This window comes from Cynara cardunculus (assembly GCF_001531365.2).
Source record: "Cynara cardunculus var. scolymus isolate 2C chromosome LG 5, CcrdV1, whole genome shotgun sequence".
NCBI lineage: Eukaryota > Viridiplantae > Streptophyta > Magnoliopsida > Asterales > Asteraceae > Cynara > Cynara cardunculus.
In genome coordinates this window covers 22,797,262-22,802,140 of record NC_037532.1, presented here as the reverse complement: position 1 = coordinate 22,802,140, position 4,879 = coordinate 22,797,262, and the positions used below count along the sequence as shown (strand labels likewise).

The 4,879-nt window shown below is 32.3% G+C and overlaps 1 long non-coding RNA gene across 1 annotated transcript; it reads right to left on the bottom strand.

Moving 5' to 3' along the window:
- Positions 1–3,004: 3,004 nt before the first annotated feature.
- LOC112513817 lies at positions 3,005–4,155 on the bottom strand. The gene is made up of 2 exons (XR_003069308.1): positions 3,852–4,155; positions 3,005–3,435 (listed from the first exon to the last, which is right to left on the bottom strand). It is a non-coding gene; the product is annotated as an uncharacterized LOC112513817 (long non-coding RNA).
- Between the last annotated feature and the right edge of the window lie 724 nt (positions 4,156–4,879).

Sequence of the window (4,879 nt, the reverse complement as noted above, 5' to 3'; positions counted from 1 at the left end):
AGGTTTGTGATTAAAATTGTTTGTAAAATCTGAAGGTAAATCAGAATCCTCAGTCATATTGTTTTTAACAATAAAATCTTCATAACTGGGTAAATTATTTGTAATATCAAACTTATCAACCTCATCATCTAGACAAACATCTGAATTTAAAATATTTGAAAAATTAATTTCTTCATTAAACGCATTTATTTCTTCTGAGTCATTAGCTTCACTTAAAGATTTGTCGCACGAAAAATACTCAGACTCAGCWTGTTCCGTTTTCTTTATAGAATTTTCTAAAGATTCAATTTTATCTAAAAATTCTTGTTTTTGTTTGTCAAATGAAAGTCTTTCTTCATTTAAAGTCTTTTCCAGCTGAACCACTTGTTTTTCTAAAATAAGAGTAGGAATATAAGGTTCAGGTTCAACTGGTTTTGCTTCAAGCTCTGCTTTTGAATAACTATGTACAAAATCTGTTGAAACTACAGAGTCTTGATCTTTGTAACTTTCATTTAATTTTGAATAATTAAACGGAACTTGCATCTTGTCTTTTCTTTGACGATTAAGATCTTCTTTTTGTTCAACCTCGTCAGAAGATTTTGTAAATTTTACAAAATAATCGGGACCGCAAAAAATATATTGAGAATTATATAAGATCGGGGCAGAATGTAAAACTTTTTCTAAATATTTAGGATTTTCAAACCCCAACCCTTCCTGAGGATTAAAATATCTTGCTTCAGATGGTTTGTTTAGAAAGATGGTTTGATCAGTTTGTCCTCTTTTGTATAAAATTTCTTCTTTAGCCTTCAGAGTTTTATTTAATTGAATTATTTGAGAATCAAGCTTACTTATTCTAACAATATGTTCTCCATTAGTTAATTCTAATGATTTATATTTTTCCTTCAAATTAGATAATTCAGAATTTAAAGCATTGGATTTTTCCTCAGACAATTTAGACTCAAATTGTAAAGACTTAGCCCAATTCAAGTTTCCAGCATTTTCAATATATACTTTGGTATATCTTTCTTTTAGCGTTTTWAATTGATCTTCAAAATTATTTGAACGCAATTTTTCTGATTTTAACTCTTGCTGGAAAGTTTGAATTTGGARTGTCATCTTKTTCATCTGTTTAATGCAAGATTGATGTATTACTTCATTCTCCTTATAACTCTCGATGTTCTTTTCCAGCTCAGCAATCTTAGCTCTCAACTCCTTTATGATATCTGCCATTAGTGAAAAAAAATAGATTAGTTATAGGATCTATGCAGTGAAATCAGATAAAAGAAACAAGAACAATTTAAGCTAAAAAAGAATAGAAAAACACAAAAACTGATGAGAATTTATAAAAAAACGACGAGAAACTGTCAAAAAATCAGTAAAAACAGTCAAAACCGTTGAAAACAGTTAAAAACTGTTAAAAACAGTCAAAGACAGTTTAAACTGATGAAAAACAGTTTATACGACAAAACAGTTCAAAAATTTCTCAAACAGTTAAAAACACAACCAAAACAAATAAACGAAATGATCCAAAAATAAAATCTAAACAAAAACAAAAACTCAAAAACAAAACCACAAAAACAAATGAGCTCAACAAAACTGATACTAAACTAGACAGATCAGACTTTATCAATTCAACGATTTACACTTCAACGATCCGAAGTCTTAAACACATACACATACAAATACAAACAATTCATGTTCAGAAAACATACTTAAAACTTCACGAAACAGAATTCTTTTATATTCTTGAGATAAAACAAAGCAAAACTCCACCAGCAGTCTCTAAACCAAGAAATCTTGCACCTTCACCACTCAATATAGCAGCTTAGACAACAGAATTGTTCAGGATTGCACACATGCACTATGTCTTTTTGCAATCACAACAACAATTGCAATAGGGAAATTACAACAGAAACCTGATTAACCCACAACAAAATGAACAACTATTGTTACCAGCACCTTTAAGCAAGAAAAACAGCACAACAGTTTTTTTTTCAACAGTTGTTACAACTCTGATTCAGGTGAATCTTTGCTGCCTTCAAAACTTCTTTTCTGCCTTCATGAATTACAGATTGAAGCAACAAAAACAGAATGCAAAATTAGGAAACTCCTCAGCAAAGATCAACACAAACAGGTTCTGTAAATCTTAGAACAATTTAATCAAAATCAGCAAACGAATGTGCTCAAAACAGAAATCTTCATTCCTTTTCTTATCTACTAATAACAAACATACTCCACAAACAATTCAACAAACACAGTCCCTGCTGCAATCCTCAAATCCTCAAAAAATCTAACTGTTTTAAGCTAGCAAGTGCTCGAATGAATGCAAAATAAAGCAACCAAGACAGTGGCTGATTAAAGTTCAAAAATAGACAATGAGCAGTTTCAAGAAATAGCAGAAACCACGAACTGCCCTTAGAACCTGTTGGACAGATTTTATTCAAACAGGCTGTCCATACGTTGAATATATCTAAGTCTTAAACAGCCTGTGTTTTTGATCAACCAAACAGATCTAAAGCCTTGCACCAGTTAAATCTGTGTACAATGTATTCAATCCAACCAAGAACGAATAAGCTTCGGTCACTAAGAGGCTGTATAATGTTTAAGAACCAACCTAAACTTCACAAGCTTAACAGTCTTTGAATACTGTCAAGTCCGCTCAAAATTACCTAAATCTGCTGTTCATACAAAATGTAAACACATCAAGTTCAGGCCATGAGAAACTTACAACCTCAGTTTACAGCTCAAACCTTTAAAGAAATAGCAGCTTAATACAACAGTCTGCTCAAATCTGCTTAAAACAGATCATGTATGCTACCTAAACCTGCTGTGCATTACTAAACCAGACTAAGCAGAATAACAACACCTCACTATACAAACTGTGAATTTCAACTGAAAAACAGCAGCAGGTTTGATGTTGCAATCAGACTGTTTCAAAGTAACCAGCAACAATCCAGAAGTCAATTGTTTAAGAAAACCAACCCTCTTGAGAACAACACTGCTACAACGACTTTTAGACAAGCGGTGGTATGAACCAAATTAGATAAAATTTGGATAGAAGTGCGATTTAGGCTAATATGCAGCCTACTCAAAAACAACAAGCACACAGATTAAAGATACAATTCAGACAGGTTATGAACAAATTAAGCCTGTGTTAACAAGTCAGTGATTTAGGTGCAGTTCAAATGATGCTTCAACTCCAATGACTGTACAATCTCAGCTTCAAAACTTCAAAGGTCTGTCCAAGAAGTGAGACAACAGCTTCAAAATCACAGATATCACAGAAAAAAAATCTAAAAACAGATGAAATTGAAACTGGAAATCTGAGATTGAAAGCAGAATCAAACAGATTGATCTTTCAATTGAGTCAAGAACACTGAGTCCATAAGCAAAGCTCCTCTGATGACAATTAATCTGTCTCTGTGTATCTTGTGTCAAAATCAACAGCATAGAAACCTGCTAAACAGTTGCTATATCAAAGGATTTGTGCAAATCTGCTTATTATATCCAGACGATTTAGCAAACAAAGAACATCAATTCAAATTCTAATCGATTAGGTCAAAAGCAACCTACGATTTACCTTGAAACACAACTTACCGATTTAGGATTGAGCGATAAAAAGAACCAGATGAAAACAGTCAAAAATTGAATCGATTCTTGTCAAGGTATTGAGTGATTTACCAAATTGAATCAAGAAACAGTGAACAATTAAGAATCCGGGTAAGATGAATTGAGTGGTTTAGAAGTCCGGACATTTATCCGGTCAAGAAGTGATCGGTTTATATGAACACCGATCAAGAGGTGATCGGTTTAGGAATAAACCGCTCAAACTGAAAACTTGAAATGAGATGAAATAAAAAAGAACAGCAAACCTGTTGACCGATTTAGAGTCCGGATCATTTTGTTGAGCGACTAACTCCTGATTTGAGAGATTAAGACTCCGATCAAGATGATTATCCGGTCAAAGCTTCCATTTAAACCGCTCAAGTATACCGGTCAAGTTATGTGCGGTTTAACCTTTGAGACTAGAATCCGATTGATGCGATGAATCAACTGGTGAACAATCTGGTCAAAAGGTGTGCGGTGTAACTTGTTTAACCACTCAAAATCTGCGATGAGATTTCTTATCCGATCAAGAGGTAGCAATGTAACCGGACTCTTATATGGTTAAGTTTATGATGGGCTTTATGGCATTTTAAGCCCAAAGAAAAACTAAGTCTTTAAACCGGTTGGACTTTGGACGGTTTAACACAAACTAATTCAAACTAAAAATTAAAATCAGATCAAAACTATAAAAAACATAACTAAAAAATTTTAACAAAAAAATGGATCAAAAACCCTGACGTTTAAAAAAAAATCAAGAACACGAAAAAAATTAAAAACACAAAAACCGATTAAATCTTGAAATATAATGATCAAATCACAAAAATTTGTGAATAACAAATATTCACAATTCAATTTCGAGCATTTTGATCCTGTTTTTAACACAAAAACACAAGATTTTAAGAAAAAATCGGATCAAAATCTAAAAAAAATGAAGAACACGAAGAACAAAAAAATTCAGAAAATAAAATCTTAAAAAAAAAACTTCAAAAATCTGATTTCTTCATCTGATTTCTTGCACACTCTGCTCTGATACCAAATGTGTGTCCCTATTCACTGATCAATCTTCATGTTAGCTTTACAATCATGGCAGATCTGATATCTCTTGTAAGAACATCAAGAACATTCATATGAATATTGAGAGGAAAAATCAATGCATCTAAATGTGGTCAAACCTCTTATTACGTATATCAAATTTACAATAAGCTCTCTCCTACTCTAATTACAAAAGAACACTCCCTATTTATATGAACTACTAAACAATAGTCAAAGTCAAACCCCTATAAGAAAAGTCAAA